General features: G+C 42.5%; 2 protein-coding genes across 3 annotated transcripts in view; one reads left to right on the forward strand and one right to left on the reverse strand.

Annotated features, from left to right (window-relative positions):
- The window catches only part of gsg1l (gsg1-like), a 191613-nt gene extending 184970 nt beyond the window's left edge, over positions 1-6643 (forward strand). For both annotated transcript variants that reach the window (XM_070551502.1, XM_070551503.1), the window contains exon 6: positions 4243-6643. The gene's annotated coding sequence lies outside the window, so the exon portion shown is untranslated. The remainder of the gene's footprint in view (positions 1-4242) is intronic.
- The window catches only part of LOC139069993 (uncharacterized), a 452948-nt gene that overhangs the window by 279379 nt on the left and 156274 nt on the right, over positions 1-17295 (reverse strand). The gene's annotated exons all lie outside the window — the stretch shown is intronic.

The raw sequence follows: 17295 nt of genomic DNA on the forward strand, positions 1-17295 counted from the left end.
TTGCAGCGTGACAGAAAGAAATGGAGCGAACTGCGACGGGAGAGCGGAGAACGACCTGGAGGAGGTAATCTGATCATCTTCATCAGCAGCTTTTATAAAGTTATGGAAACGTCACAAATAAAATCCACCTGGTTGGTCAGGTGTCCCAGAAGTTTCTGTAGATGGTGACATGAGGGACAGATTACAGTCACACTTGTTTTTATTTGAACACTCAATGTTTACTAAATGATTCAGCTTCATTCCAGCTTTATTTATATGTTCAATAAATATTTATTTAGCTGAAGATAGAAATTTATATCAGTGCAGAATTGTATTAGTTAAGTTTATGTCCTGAAATGTTTAACTTTCAAATGTTATTACCTTTTATGTGGCTTATTGATCTTTACAATGCTGGTAGAAATGTAGCTACAGTTGTGATGAATGTTTATATTTATGTTTATTTAAGGACCATGTACAATATTAAAAATAAATATTGAAATTTGATGCATTGTACCAGATTTAGCGTGAAGCTAATTCACATCTGCAGTCCTGAATGAATGAGTGTTATCTTATGTTACCTCATACTTATTTTACTCCATGCCGTTCTCTGAACCAGAGCATATACCTACCTGTGGTCACTGACAGGGCTGCAGTCAGGAATTTAGAAAATGGAAACAGTCATAAACTAGTCAACATGAGGCAGGGTTCACACTTTGCAATGCAGTTCAGAGTTTAAATTGTTCATTTGAAGAGTCCTTTTGAAGTTCCCATTTAGTAGTAAATGTAGAAAACTCGAATCCATTTAATTATTATTTTTGTTACATTTAAAGGGGCATTATGGAAGTTGGACAGCCAAAACATGTAGAGAAATAATAAATGTCTTCTTCATACATTCTCCTGCAATGCCCTGGTCCTGTAGAATGAGCCCTGGCATTTTTACTGTGATTGCCTGTTTTTCTGTAAAATCACAGAAAAAGAGAGATGCTCGGGTCGAGCAGGCTGCTTCATGCGCGTTCACGCTCAGGCATAGCCCGTAGCATTTGCTATCCGTAGCTTTAGCAGCAGAGAGAGAGGCAGTGCCACTTTGTCGCTGTTCCTAACGCCTAGTGACAAAGCTAGCTACATTTCTGAGGACCCTTAGCTACTTTCTGTAGAACTTTCTTCTAGATGTTTCCTGCAAATTAGCAACAAAATAGCCATTTTCGCTCCGAACCGTTCTTTGAACGTTGTTTCAGCTGTCATCAGGGATATAAATGTTACAGATACTTTGAATGTTACTGGTGTGTAGCTCACCTTGTAAGATGTCTGACTCCCATGCAGAAGACCTGGGTTTGATTCTGGATGTGAACATAGTTCATTTAGAGTTTCTTTTTTACATTAATGGTATATTTTTTACAGTAAGATGCCCAAATTTGTATTTGAGACTCGCCGAATGGCATTGAATTAATTCACAGATTAAAAAGATGTGGGTTCAACTTTCATTTTGGAACAATTTTTCAAGCAAGGGAAGGGAATGATCTGAGCATGCAGGAGGACTGACCCATCATAAACCTTTGTCGGCTGTGCTGAAGAGAAAGGTACAGAACCAAATTATTTAATTAATTAGTTGCGCGTTCTCCTGTCCTCCGGGCCACACACACGTGCACGTACAGCATGCGCGCCTCGTGCACGAGCCTACTATTGAAGCTGCCGTTACGCTTTTGGCCTGAGGGGGGCAATCGCGAGCTTAAAAATTCAAAACCCCGTAAAGTCCCTTTAAGCTGCATTTTTACAGAGTTACAAACATTTAGCAGTTTTTATTACAATTTTACAGCTTAGAACAAAAAATACCAGGTGGCCCAGTTATAATTCTGGTCATAGAGGGTTAAACATGTGATGAATGTTCTGCTGCCCACGAAGACATGGTTCAAAGTGAATGTGAGAATAATTACATATGTTTTATTACTTTATTATGTATTTTAATTATTAACTATGACATTATTATTATAACACTAGAAATAAATAATGAGGGAAATCAGCACCATGAAGAAAACCTATGGCCGTAGTCTGTGCAGTATTCTGGAAATGGTATGAAATGTCAATCTGTGTGAATTTGTGTGTTTGTACTTGTCTTTATATGCTTAAGTGGACAAATATTAACTGTAACAAGTGGACAGTTTTACATTGTGGGGACATTTTGCTGGTCCACACAATGCTGACTATCCTAAAATGTGTTTTAGAGGTTTGGTGTGAGTTAACCTTTAGTTTAGATTAGTTTAAGTTAGGGTTAGGAGTAGAACTCCATTAGTTAGGGTTAGGGTTTGAGTTAGGCATAGTGGAGTCACTAAAATGAATGGAAGTTAAAAGAGGTGTGTGTGTGTGTGTGTGTGTGTGTGTGTGTGTGTGTGTGTGTGTGTGTGTGTGTGTGTGTGTGTGTGTGCGTGCGTGCGTGCGTGCGTGCGTGCGTGCGTGCGTGTCCTCATAAGGAGAGAAGGTGGTATTCAGTCTGATATTGTGTTAAGGATGTGTCACGATGGGGAGCCAAGAGGAGGTTAGGACCCAAAGATGCAGAAAACCAGATGATGCTTAGTGGAGCAATAACGTAAAATCCTTTTATTAATAATTAGTCCAAAAAGGCAGGGAGCCAAAACACAAGAATCAGAGTCCAAAAATACAAAAAAAAAAAAAACTAGAATCCAAGACGAAGATACAAAATCTAGAGAGGGGAACGAGACGAAGGTGACACAAGACAATGACCCAACAACAGACAGAGACGCAGACGGGGTTATATACACTGGGGCATGATGAGAGGCAGATAGGCTGTAGGTGTGTGTGGAGAGAAACCAAGTGAATGCAATTAACTAATCAGGGAGAAAACTACCGTGACCTAAGAGTAAAAACCTAAAGACAAGAAGAGCAGCAAACATAACTAATATTCTAAGGGGGAAGGAAAACTACAAAAACCGGTGGGAAAACACACTAAAGAGACTAATAAAATGAGAAGCTGAACCTATAACTGCAGAGGGGTGACTGGAGGAGACTGAAGGAACACAGGACCTGGGAGGGACTATCTGGAGGGCTGAGGACCAGGGGACACATGAGGAACACAAAGAGACACATAAGGGGATTCTTAGAGGGGAATGGAGCACACAAAGAGACGCAGGAGGGAGACGCAGACCAAGACAGGATGATGTTAGGTTGGTAGCAGAGCTCTCAGGTTTAGGGTGAAGTTCAGAATGAGATCATGGAATTGGATCAGGAATTTCCTACAGACAGGAAAATACCCCAGCCAACATAGCTGCAGATCACACTGGATAACTTCACATGGTTACGTTTATTCTACTTATTTTTTTACTCATATTTTACCACCTCTTACATGAGCTGTCTAGTGAGTGCTAAGTCAATGTTGTTGTACGCCTGTGCAATGACAAATTATTTAGAATCTTGAATACTGTTCAATGTACTTCCTGAATGAGTGGCTTTTAAGGCTAAATGAGTAAAATAACACTGACAGAAGGACAACTTGTGTGTTTTTCCATTATCTTCTTTTTTTTGTAACACATTGCATTACTGCCTCATATCGGAACAGGACTCAGTATTGGAAGATAATCAAAAATCAAACAACTTGGACAATAATGTGGTTGTAACATCTCTAGATGTAAGTCAGTTTTAAAAACTATAACAATTATTTATGAACTAACATTACCTTCAATTAATGACACAAAATATAACCCAAGGACCTCATTATCTGAGATTTCAAACTTGTTGGATCGTAAATCTGTTTAAAAAATTTGCTCTTTATGTGCCCTTTTTTTTATCTTTTAGCACCCGCCCCTTCAAAGGTCTCTGCATGGCCCTGTCTGTCACCTTTGACCTTTAGCCTGGTGCTGCATAACCAGTAGGCTTTTACCACTGGACCTCAGGGACCTGCTGGGGGTGTAGGGACTAACAAGATCACCAATGTAAGATGGTGTTTGTCCATGTAAGGCCCTAAAGACCAGAACCAGGATCTTGAAATGAACCCTGAAGTTGACTGGCAGCCAGTGAAGCTGGAGGAGAAGCGGGGTGATGTGGGTGTTTGGAGGACTTGGTCAGAAGCCGAGCACAGGCGTTCTGAACCACCTGTAGACGGTTCAGGGAGGTTCTGCTCAGAGAGTTACAGTAGTCTAAGCGTGAGGAGATGAAGGTGTGGATAACTGTCTCAAGTTCAGAGCGGGACAGAATGGACTCAGCTTGATATCAGCATGGGCCCTCTCTTACCTTTGTTTCTCCTTCTCCAACCAGCATGGCGTGGGGTTCCTTCACCTGCTGCATGGCCGCCTCCGTCACCACCCTCAACTCCTACAGCAAGACGGTGATCGAGTTCCGACACAAACGGAAGCTGTTTGAGCAAGGCCTGCAGGAGGAGCAGAACTACCTGGACCAGGAGGCTTTCCACTACTTCCAGGACCGCTCCCTTCAGTCCATCTCCGGCACTGTTGAGGTCTACCCAGGCCACACCGGCCCTAGAGCCGGCCTCATCGTTGGAGGCCCAGGACCCGGTCCAGGCCCTGGTCCCGGTCCTGGTCCAGGACGTGGGAAAATGAGAGCTACTCCAGCCAACATGGACCTGGGGGATAATACAGACTCTCTGGGGGAAGAGCAGTGCTGAGGGAGTGTTAACTCTGGACATGGACTCAGATGTTTTCTCCAGCGTTTTAAGAACAGCTGTTTCTTGTCTGCAGAGGTGAAACAGTGACTTGAGAAGAAAAGATGAGGTGGAAACAGATATCTGTGTTTGTGTGAAATGAACTAAAATTTAAAATAAATCATAAAACAGATTAAGATTAGGTAGGTGTCTCCCATATTTTAAGGCACATTTCACCCGCTAACATCCCAAATTTGAAACCCTAGTGGGTTTGCATAATGTTGCTGATCAGTGTAGCTGAAGAGACTGGAAATCCATTTATATCAGTAAGAAAATAATAAAAACCTGCAGTTGTGGTTTATGATGCTTTCTGTTTGAGCTTGGAAGTAGAAATTCAGCTCTGAAAATTAGGTTGGGTCCAACCTGACTGTGTTCCAGTTTCAAGATACAAAACCTGTAGCACTTTCATTCATTCATTCATTCATTCATTCATTCATTCATTCATTCATTTGTCCATTTTCATTATGTAAGCAAACTCAGACATCCCTCTTTCTAAAGTGCTCTTGGGTCAGAGAGGATAATTATTTGTTCCAATGAGTTCCTTGATCTTCCCAGGGTTCTCCTCAGAGAATCAGACCTGGTAGGAAAAATCCAACTATCTAAGTGCAGCTTCTGGGCATTCCTGCTAAGTAACTGGAAATGTACGACTTCCTAGTTTAAAGCTGCAATAGCAAATCTGCAAAAAAATCTAGCTTTTAAACACGGTCACGGAACACTCACCCCTCCCGTCAGCCATGCCCCCCTGATTTAGAAGCCCACATAGCCAGAGGAAACAAGATAGCGCTTAACACCAGTTGCCGTTTTCTAGGTCCACACGTATTTTGTTGTCCGTGACTTCAGATGGTGTTTTTATTTTTGGACTTTGGTAGTTTGTCCTAAAGTAGAAGTGGTAGCAGCCGGCTGTTTCTCCTTCTCTGATATTATTGAGCGGAGAACCTCTCACACCAGTGGTGTTCTGTTGCTGAATACGTGAGTGTGTGTGTGTGATGAGTGGAGGACCCAGGAAAGTGAGAGTGAGAGGTTCGGTGAGACTGAAAACCAGATGGTCCAATCGTTGGTTTTGGTCTGAGCCGTGTTGTTGGTGGAGGTTTTTGAACAAATTTGAGAGAACCACTTGATTTATAAATATATTTTTTCTCCATTTTTTAAATCTCCACAATATATTTATAACCCATAATATGTTAAAACGTTGTTAAGAGACTTGAGAAAAATGATTTAAGCTAACTTGTTTTGCAGATTTGCCATTGTAGCTTTAAATGAGAAATGCACTGAGAGGACCCAAACATATGAGGCTAAATCAACAAAGGCGACTATTGTGATTATTCCATCAGTTATTAAATTAGTGGATTAATCTATTCAAAAATTAAATATAGAATTTATTATTTGGAAATGGAAGATCACACCAATGCAGTTATTAAACGAGTTAGTGTGTTAAAAGAACTAATAAAAAGTTAGAGGATTAATAATTAATACAGAAAACCTGCAGTAATTTGAAATAAAAACTATTTTTATCTATGACAGATCTCCAAAAGTCATTCTGTTCCTATGAGACAGCAGCTTCATAATCCAGAGGTCAGAGGGTCAAAACGCTCCGAAAGATGATGCGGCAGCATGCTACTGCAGGGAGCTGTTCTCCTTTGAACCTTCTGGAAATTAGCTGCGTAAACACACCTTTTGAATCTCACAGGGGCATGTGCAGGAAATAAATCACTGTTAGGTGATGGTTCCAGGGGTCACAAGCCGCAGATGACAGCCTGCATGTTATCACGTCTGTTTTTCAGAGAACGCCGAATCTGAAAAGCCTGAATCTAAACCTACAAACTCTGGTTTAATTTTTATTTTTAAAGTTTATTTGGATAATTTCAAATGTTGTTTTTCTAACTTGACTTTTGCAGGTCATAGGCTGGGATGGAAGAACAGACACTGAACTGAGACTGATAAGGTAGCAGCTAATCAAAGTCATTTACAAGTGTGAATAAAAGAAAAGACAAACAGAAATATTGGTGGTTGACTGTTATAAAGCATTAGGATGCAACATTTACAGTCTACAAAGTTATTTCTGCCCTGTCACCCAACAAAATACACTGGTTAACCATTAATTACTTTTAAAGTAATATACATCAGTCAGCTACATTTTCAACAGCACTCAGCGCGACTTAGATGGATGCGGTTTGCATTCTCCAAAAGCGTGGTTCGGAATTTCCCCCCATTTTCAGTATCTGCTTTGTTGTGGTTCCTAATGTTGTGGCCTTGTCCAGAATCATGACATCAGCAACTGTTGGTCAGTGATTGACTAGGGTGGAGTCACTTGTTGCTCCGGCGCTTTCTGCCTGCAGCTATTTCCTGGTTCAGAGACTGAGCAGAATGTTCAACATCATCACCACCATTGTTGTGCTGTGTTGTTTTAGTGACAAACAGATCACACTGTTTACTGATCACCTTGAGCTATTTTTGTCTTGAGTAACGATCTCAAGAGCAAAAATAGCATAAACCAACTACACTGAAGTGAACTTTGTTAACCCATGCTGTACCAAGCCATTTTTGGCTGAGTTGTGCTGTTGGAAAAAGGGCTGTTAGTGTTAAATAATGTTACAGTCACACATTTATGGAATAAAAAGTACAAATATGTTGACACTTCATTGCTAGTTTTAGTTGTACAAAAGATTGAACTTATAAAACACACACACTGCTGGTTTTGCAGCATTTCACCTTCAATCTTTAAGACACGGATAAACACAAATGGGCCAGCCTGACCAGCTATAAAAACGCCAAAACGAGAGCTGAAATTAACTTACATATTCTGTTAAAACAATGTTACAATGATACTTCTAAATCTAATCATTAAAGCACATTTGTAATGTCCCCTGCCGGCCAGTTGGCCACAGGAGAGCAGCAGAGGGAGCTTCGAACAAATCAGAGCATGTTATTAGTTGTTCATTTATTACTCAATCACAGATGAAAATAGCATAAGAAATAATCTGTTTACTGTAAATATTTAAATAAAACCTAACTAAGTATTGCTGCCTACACAAAAAGTAAAAATTCTATAGAAACAGTCTCCTGAGAGGATGGTGTGTGTGTGTGTGTGTGTGTGTGTGTTATGTAACATGAGTTGGATTGTAAACAGCAGGGATTAAATTGGCTGAGAGTCACCGTGGTAACCAGTATGTTTTGGGGTCAACATTAATCCAAACATAAGTCATAAACCCTTGTCCCGCCTGACTGTAAACTGGATCATGTATCTTCTATCCACTGATATGTTAACAGGCTCTGGCCTTCTAAACATGATTGTGTCTGAATGTATTTAAATTGAACATTTATCCTTGTTTCTGCTCTTCTGACTGTCATTTGTTTATTTCGGGGGTGGGTTGTACCATTCCTCACTGCTACTCATCCTGCAGATTTTGTGTATTTGTATGGTAAGAGTTTTACGTGGGATGAGAAAATATGAAATTTAAAATCTGGAACCGGCACCGAAAGTCACATGCAAAACATTTGTATTGGTCTGAAAACACACAGAGACTAAAAGACAAAAAATGAGTGAGAAAATATTGGAGCTTCATAAACCTTTAATCTTTTGAGACCAGATGTGATGTATGTATGTCTCTGTAAGACTTTGGAGCAACATAAACATGTTTACATGGCATCATTCCTTTAAAGAGACAGTTCAGATGTTTTCTGATGTGAGTTTCTGCACAAAGGTTGTAAATGATTAAAATATGTAGTGGGAAGCACTTTGAAAAGCCTTATTGTTGAGAAATACAGATCAGATTCATGAGCTAACAGCTAGCTAAAGCAGGGACAACTTTAGAGTGGATGGCTGTCATGTTAAAAATCCCCATATTTTAATGCAAAAGCGAATTTATACGTTTTTACACATGTCAAATGATTTGCATTGTATTTTTATTCTTCCAGAAATTCCAAAAACCAGCAGAAAGTGTAACACGCAGAACAAAAAAGATGGATCGGAAGATGGATCTTTGTTGCTAATTTCGGCTGCAAAAATGTTCTTTTAAGGCAGGCAATATAGAGCTCCGGGAGTTGACGTCACTTCTCCCGGCATGCAACAGTTCAAATCGAAACGGCGCCATATTGGCAGGCAGAAGCCGGCAGCTGGACTATTTGTTATTGTCAGAAAACTCAATCAAATGGGAAATATGGTAGATTCCTGTTGTGCCCCAGGATGCAGAACAGACGCGGACGACATAAGGAATGAGCCATCTACAGGATTCCCCAAGATCCGGAGCGCCGCAAACGTTGGATCATTGTAATAAAACGCACTAGTGACCGGGCTAAAATGAAACTGTGGGATCCCGAGAGTAAAGGTTTTCGCTTATGCAGCGACCACTTCATATCAGGTACTTAAACCAACGTTTCCTCAACTGTATATGGTATTTATTTTAAATGCTTTTATTATGATTCTTAGTGGGCTTCCTAAACTTATTTTGGCGTGGCTTTTTCTGTCTTATTACTCATAGCAGCAAGTAAACATCACGTAAAACGTTGCCTCGTGAGTTCTGCGTGCTGCCGTTTACGTGTTTTATGATGACAGCAATTAACCGGCTAAGCCGTATTTAATTTTTAAGCAATGGTTGATCAGATCACACATAAAAAGCACTTTGGATTGCTATTATCTGTGTCACCGAGACTACTTACATGTAAATCTGTTATTTGTCCGTCCATCCATCCATTTTCATCCGCGTATCCGGAGTCGGGTTGCTGGGGCAGTAGCGTGACTTCCCTCTCCCCAGCCGCCGGAGCCAGCTCCTCCGGGTAAATCCCAAGGGGTTCCCCGGTCAGGTCCGGTGCTGTGCCGGTCCGCTCCGACAGCTTCTGGCGTCGGAGCGGGCAGTAGAGTCGAGAGTCCCAGACCTTCTCCCCAGCTCCTCCGGCCGGGGGAATCCCAAGGGGTTTCCCCGGCCAGGTCCGGTGTTGTGCCGGTAAGAAGTCCGCTACGACTTCTGGCGTTTTTAAAAAGTATCCCAGGGGCACGGTAAGGGTCGGAGATGTTTAGTCTATTTAATTTCTGACTATATAAAACGATTTCTTCTGTTTTAAAGTGTGAAGTAAACTCCGACGAAGTAAAATCCAAGCGGATCCCGTTCATGTTCATGGTTACATCCGTGTTTGTTTACCTTTTTTGCATGCCAAAATGGCGTCCACTAACTGAGAGTCACGTGGGGTCCGGAGCTCTATACTAGCCTTCAAGTACCTTATGTGTGTTTATCCACTTTTTCAAACTTTTCTCCACTAACCTCCTCTTTTCCACCTTGCTCCTGGCTGCGATCCTCTTTGGTAGTGTCCCTGCTACCATCTCCTATGATCGTCAGACTCTTTTGTCCTTCCGTTCGTTCACGATCGCCCAAGATGCACTGAGGACGTACCTCCCTGTTTGTTTATCTCAGTGGGGCACTGGCCCGGAGCCAAACAACGATTCCAACCAGGGCGCCTCCAACGATGTTTATCCGGTCCCAGGAAAACATTGGAGGAAAAAAGGTAAACGATCAGGAATCCAGGTGAGAATAAGACTTCTCTTAAAGCGTGGTTGATCTAGTAAACATCTGCATGATCTTCTAGCTTCTTGTCCTTTGTTGGGCAAATTGAGCGCCACTTCTGGATTCCCGCCAGGCCACGTTGCGGCACGGTTTCTCTGTCCAAGTTTTTTAAGGTCGGTTTATCCTCATTCCTCAGTGGTTTCTCCTCCTGATCCCTCCATAAGTGGTTTTTATAAACACCGTGGATGTAACCCTACTAATTTACGTCCACTAACTCCAGCTGTTTCTGTAGCTTCTGATTCCTCCACCTCACTCAGCATGGCTCTATTAAATTCCCGCTCTGTTAACAATAAGTCCTTCCTGCTCAATGATCTAATTCTGTCTAAAAACCTGGATTTTCTGTTTCTGACTGAAGTTTGGCAGCAAACATCTGATTATTCTGGTCTGATTGAACTCTGCCCGAGTCGTTATTCTTTTCTTAGCCAGCCCCGGGGTTCTGGTCGTGGTGGAGGCCTTGCTGTTGTTTTCAGAGACCATCTTCCATGAGGCTCTACAACCTCTGGTCACTTTGCTTCCTTTGAACTGCATCTGATTAAAGTCGGGTGTAAGGACCCGTTCTACTGTGCTGTGGTCTATCGTCCACCTGGTCCAAACAGTTCTTTTCTTCAGGAGTGTCAGTTTTGACCAGCGGCGGCACGTGGTTTGAAGGAGAGGCAAACAAATAAATCAGGTTGAGGTGGCTTTATTGCAACATGTTTGTCACCAACACTCACTGCCTTTTATAACTAAGTGACTGATTGGAAGAAACCAAGAAGAGGGGTAATCAAAGAAATAATAACTAAATAATATTTACAGAACCCAACCACCAAAATAATAAATGGTACCAAACATTATTTACATAAATACAAATCATACTAAATAAATCCAAGTTCAATCAAACAAAAGAAACTAGGTTTCACATAACTCCTCCTGCATGGTGACGCAGTGGTTAGCACTGTTGCCTCGCAGCACGAAGGTCGCAGGTTCAAAACTCGCCTTTCTGCGTGGAGTTGCGTGTTCTCCCCATGCATGCGTGGGTTTCCTCCGGGTGCTCTGGTTTCCCCCACAGATCACAACATGCCCTATAGGTTATAAAAAAAATTGTACGTCGCTTTGGATAAAAGCGTCTGCAAAATGAATAAACATAAACATAAACATAACTCCTCCAAGAATCACCCCTCCTTATTTAAGTGGTATGCTCCAGCAGCTTAAAAGCAGCACCTGGGACACAAACTTCCCTTTGCTGCCCCGCCCTGCTGAGGAGACAATACCAGAAAGGTGAGTGAAACTTTGGAGATCAACTTAAACACAAATTGACATTTAACAAACATTTCCTTTTTACACAGGAAGGGTGGCCAGTCCCTCTGCTTCTAAAGAATCTGTTTTAAATGTCCAACAAAAAATAAATAACTTCAATAACAAAACCTTTTGTCTGTAACTCAATCAGAAATAGCAGAACATTAATCATAATGAATGGAACCCCTGGTCTCCATTACATTTCCTCCCCCTTCACTTAGGACAACAGATGTTCACTCGTCATACATACGAGAAGGAGAATCGGCCAAAAGGTTAGACTTCCCTGACCGATACCGTATTGTAAAATTAAAAGGTTGCAACGTAAGATACCACCTTGTAACACGCATGTTAGAGTCTTTCATTTTATTTAACCATTGCAGTGCCCGATGATCCGTCTCAAGGGTAAAATGTCGCCCCAACAGATAGTACCTCAGTGATTCCACTGCCCATTTAAGTGCAAGACACTCCTTCTCGACCGTGGAATACCTGGTCTCCCTTTCCTGAAGCTTTCTGCTGAGAAACACAATGGGATGCCTCTCACCATCAGCGTCTTGGAGCAACACCGCACCAAGACCTACTCCAGAGGCGTCTGTTTGCAAAATAAAGGGTTCATTAAAGTCTGGACTGTAGAGAACAGAGTCACTTGAGATTGCTGACTTCAGGTCGTTAAAAGCTTTATTGCATTCTTCTGTCCATCTGACCTTATTTGGTGCTGAAGCTCTTGTCAGATCAGTGAGAACAGCAGCTCTCTCTGCAAAATGGGGAATGAATTTACTGTACCACCCCACAAGTCCAACAAAAGCATGCACCTTCCTTTTTGTTGCAGGCACTGGGTATGCATGGATAGCTTCTACCTTCCCCACCTGAGGTTTGACTTGTCCATTCCCAGCCACATAACCCAGGTACTCCACCTGACTTTGTGCAAACATACATTTGTAAGGATTTATGGTGAGGCCCGCCGATTTAATGAGATTAAGAACATGCTGAAGATGATGAAGATGCTCCTCCCATGTCTGGCTGAAGATCACCACATCATCTAAATAGGCTGCAGCAAAGTCTGAGGCCTCCATCAGCACCTGGTCCATGAGGCGCTGAAATGTCGCTGGTGCTCCCTGCAAACCAAACGGCATCACCTGGAACTGGAAAACCCCAAACGGTGTCTTGAAGGCTGTCAACTCCTTTGCTTCTGGTGCCAGGGCCAGCTGCCAGTAGCCCTTGCTGAGGTCCAAGGTTGTGATGAAATTGCATCTCCCGACTCTCTCCAAAAGTTCATCGATGCGAGGCATTGGATAGGGATCAAATTTAAAGACAGCGTTAAGATACCTGAAATCAATGCAAAACCTCAAAGTGCCATCTTTCTTGGGCACTAGCACCACTGGACTGCACCATTCACTCACTGAAGGCTCGATAATCCCCAGCTGCAACATGAACTCAATTTCCTTCTTGAGTTGTGGGACCAGACGCTCTGGGGTCCTATAGAACTTCCTACGGGGTGCTGCGTCATCTCTGAGGTGAACCTTATGTTGAATCAGGTTGGTGAAGCCAGGCTTTTCCTGAAACAACTCTGGATCCAGTAGATGCTTTAAACCCTCTTGCTGAGCTGGCTGGAGATGAGAGAGGAGAAGTGAAGCTGGTTCTGAAGCACTGGCAGGGAAGAATAGCTCACCTTCTTCGTCATCCTCCACCACACGCACAAAGAGTTGAGGCAACACTGTCTCTGTGGGCTTCTCCTGTTCCAATGGCTCCGGTTGAGATGGCTGTGAAGCAGATGACATGGCAGACTGGGGCTGTGCACTGTGGTACTGCTTCAGAAGATTCACATGGAAGGTTTGATGTTTTTTCTTCCTTTCAGGCAAAAACAGTTCATAATTAAGCTTCCCAATACATCTTGTGATCTTATATGGCCCCTGCCATTTAGCAAGAAGCTTATTGTCAGTGGTGGGAAGCAGTAACAACACTTGCTGTCCAGGATGAAAACTCCTCTCTCTGGCATTTTTGTCATACCAGGCCTTCTGCTTAGTTTGAGCCATTTTCATGTTTTGTTGCGCCAGCACAGCCATTTGTTCAAGTTTCTCCCTCATTTTTATCACATAGGAGACTACATTCTCTCCAGATGGGCTTGGGCTCTCCCATTGCTCCTTTAGAAGATCTAGAGGCCCCCTCACCTACCGTCCATATAACAGTTCGAATGGGGAGAATCCAGTTGAGGCTTGTGGAACTTCACGATATGCAAAGAGCATATAGGGCAGCCATTTGTCCCAATCTGCACCAGTCTCTGAAACAAACTTGCGTAGCATATTTTTCAGCGTTTGATTAAAACGTTCAACCAGTCCGTCTGACTGGGGGTGGTATGGGGTGGTTTTTATACCCTTTATACCTAACAGCTGATAAACCTGCTTCAACAGTTTTGACAGAAAGTTAGTCCCACAGTCTGTAAGGACTTCATTAGGAATGCCTACACGTGAAAACAGTTGCAGTAAGCAATTAGCTACTTGTTTAGCCTTCACAGATCTTAACGGAAAAGATTCAGGGTATCTTGTAGCATAATCACAAATCACTAGAATGTAACGGTTGCCAGAGGAACTCTTCTCTATTGGGCCTACCACATCCATTCCTATTCTGTGAAAAGGTGTTTCTATAATTGGTAAAGGCTGTAGATGGGCTCGGGTAACACCTCTGTTAGATGTCAACTGACATGTGTGGCATGAAGAACAGAACTGTTGAACCTGAGTGTACATGCCTGGCCACACAAACCGACTTGCTATTCTGTGGAGGGATTTCTGAAATCCAAGATGCCCAGCCCAAGGGACAGAATGACCAATTTCCATCACTTTTTGTCTCAGCTGCTGTGGTAAAGCAATGGCTTCCGTTTTACCTTTAATCTGATAAAGGACACCTTTCCTCACAGCATAGGTTGCCTCTTCCAAAATGTCTACTTTGCCATGTGTCTGTCCCTCCCCCTCTGTTACTTTATCAAACCATGGTTTTAATGTTGGGTCTGACCTCTGATGTGCAGATATATCAGAGGGAATGTCAAAGTCAAGTGAAGAGCAGGGCTTACTCTGTTCTTCCATGTCTGGTTTGGGTGACGCTAAAAACTTTTCCTTTCTCCTTTGAGCTCTAGATTTTGCTGGCTTTACTGAACCTGCTTCCAATTCAGCATCATAGAATGACAAGTCCTGAAGTGGGTTTTGTGCTTTTTGTGCTCTAGTAGTAACCAGACTACACAGAGGAGCAGGAGGTTCCGGATTAGCCATGGAGACTACTTTTTGTAACCCTGCAGCTTCCTGACCATCTGCAAAAGTCAAATCATCAGAATCTACACTGGACACTAAGTCAGGCAGAGTGGGAACATCTAGACCCAAAATGACAGCATAAGGCAGCCTTGGAGCTAATGCCACCGGTAATAAAAATGTTTGACCTCCTATAGTCAAATAAACCTCTGCTACCGGATACTCCATCTCATCACCATGAATGCAACTTATTTTTGTTTTAGCATCACTCCACAACTCTCTTGGCACGAAACTGGAAAGGACCACAGACTTAAAGCTTCCTGTGTCTAATAAAGCTACTTCACGCTGACCATTTACTAGCACAGGTACTGTTCGGGCAGGTTCATGAACAAGGGATGGAGAAGTTGGTCTTGGGACTGAACACAAAAGGGAGGGTTTACTCTGTGTAGTGGCAGGACATGTATACTGTGTATGACCTATCCTATTACATTGAAAACACCTCACATCTTGCTTTGACGATGAAAATACACGTTTAGCCAGATTTGGTTTAGCTACAGGAAATGATCTGTTACTTGAATAATTCCTAGCCTGAGCTGCACCACCACCCCTTTCACCCCCATCAGACTTACTTCTTCCTGCAGAGAAGTTGTCACGCCCAAAGTTGGTTCTTCTGGCACCCGTCCTTGCTGATAGAAAGACCTCAGCCAAACTTGCCGCTTTTTCTGCAGACTCTGGGGCTCGTTCTCGGATCCACACTTCCAAGTCAGGATTCACCATCCTCAGAAACTGCTCCATGATCATCAGTTCTGAAATATCCTTCACTGTGGACTGCTCTGGTTTGACCCACTTGTAAAACAAGTCCTTGAGTCGAACATATAGTTCTTTTGGTGTCTCACCCTGATGAATGTCCAGGGATCGAAACCTCCTCCTGTAGGTGTCGGCGGTTATTTCATATTTGGTGAGAATGGCATCTTTAACCTTGTCGTATGTGTAAGAATCAGCAATGTCCATCAAAACATACGCACTCCGTGCATTCCTGGTAAGCAGAGGAACCAGTCGGACAGCCCGCTCCTCTCGAGGCCAGTGGCAGACCTGAGCCATCCTTTCAAAAGTTGTTAGAAAGTGCTCAATGTCATCATCAGAGGTTAGCGGAAGCAGCTTCGGCTCCCTCTGGGTTGCTGGTGGCTGGACCATCACCTGGCTTGGTCCTTCGTCAGGGTGGTCTCCTTCCTCATCATAGCCATGAAGGTTCTCCTCCATGTTGTCACCATCATGCTGCTGTTCCTCTCTCCAATTCCTCACTTGGGTCTGGAGTTGCTGAAACTGATGTTGCATACTCTTCCATCTTTGGTCCTGGCGTGCTGATTCCTTCTCCATCTCCCGGTCCCGCGTAGTTTGAGACAGCATTAATGATTTAACAAGGTCTGCAAGTTCATCCAATTTATCATCAGAGTTAGCTGCAGCTTTAGCTCCATCCATTGCTGCTGTACTCTCCTGACTTTCTGTGCCATTCTCATTTTTCTATCTACCTTTACTTCATCTTTGCCTCATTATTTCTCCAAAGCCCCACTCCTGGCACCACTTGTCAGTTTTGACCGGCGGCAGCACGTGGTTTGAAGGAGAGGCAAACAAATAAATCATGTTGAGGTGGCTTTATTGCAACATGTTTGTCACCAACACCAACATTTTTAACACCAACACTCACTGCCTTTTATAACTAAGTGACTGATTGGAAGAAACCATGAAGAGGGGTAATCAAAGAAATAATAACTAAATATTTACAGAACCCAACCACCAAAATAATAAATGGTGATGTAACCCAGAAGCTAGAACCTTAATGAGGTATTAACTAATTGGCTTACTAATATGATCCATCCTCAATTTAGATAAAATATAAAATATAAATTAAGGAAATTAACAATACTAATTAATAGATATCTAATTAACTAATAGATAATTTCATAATGAATTATTGGAAGGGTGAATAACTAAAATAACGAGTTTAATATTAAACATCGGTTAAAACAAGAATCTTGAACATCCCTAACAGAAACATAAGAGGAAAGCTGTATACTATTGGTCCAGGTGGGAATCTGAAATTTCATTGGCTGAGAGAAATAAGTCCCGCCTCCGCGAAATAAAACCGTGCGACGCAGCTGAGCGAGAGGAGAGACAAACGGCTGTGCAGCACGCAGATACAGAAAGCAAAGACTGAGCGGTTAGAGAGAGAGAGAGAGAGAAAAAAAAACAACGGTCGAGGCCGTGAAGAACCCTGATTTGGGTGCCGCATAGATAGAGGGAGAGGCGGACTTGACTCCTTCTAATAAGAGCTAGGAACTTGGAACCAATGCGGTGAGTAAAGAAAAAAGAAGAGAAAAAGCTAACGATGCAACTTAAAAAAAAAAAAAGGAAACTTAAATAGCTTATCAAATTAATTCCATTCTTATAGATTTGTGTGGAGACGACAGAGTGAACCAATCCTCTGTAGGAGGGAACCGTTGGAGCGCGTTGGTGAGTGAATGAGATTAAATTCAGTAAATTATTAAATTCAAAAAGCTAATTACAGCAACCGAGGTGACAGCAGTGG

This window comes from Nothobranchius furzeri, chromosome 5 (assembly GCF_043380555.1).
Source record: "Nothobranchius furzeri strain GRZ-AD chromosome 5, NfurGRZ-RIMD1, whole genome shotgun sequence".
Lineage (NCBI taxonomy): Eukaryota > Metazoa > Chordata > Actinopteri > Cyprinodontiformes > Nothobranchiidae > Nothobranchius > Nothobranchius furzeri.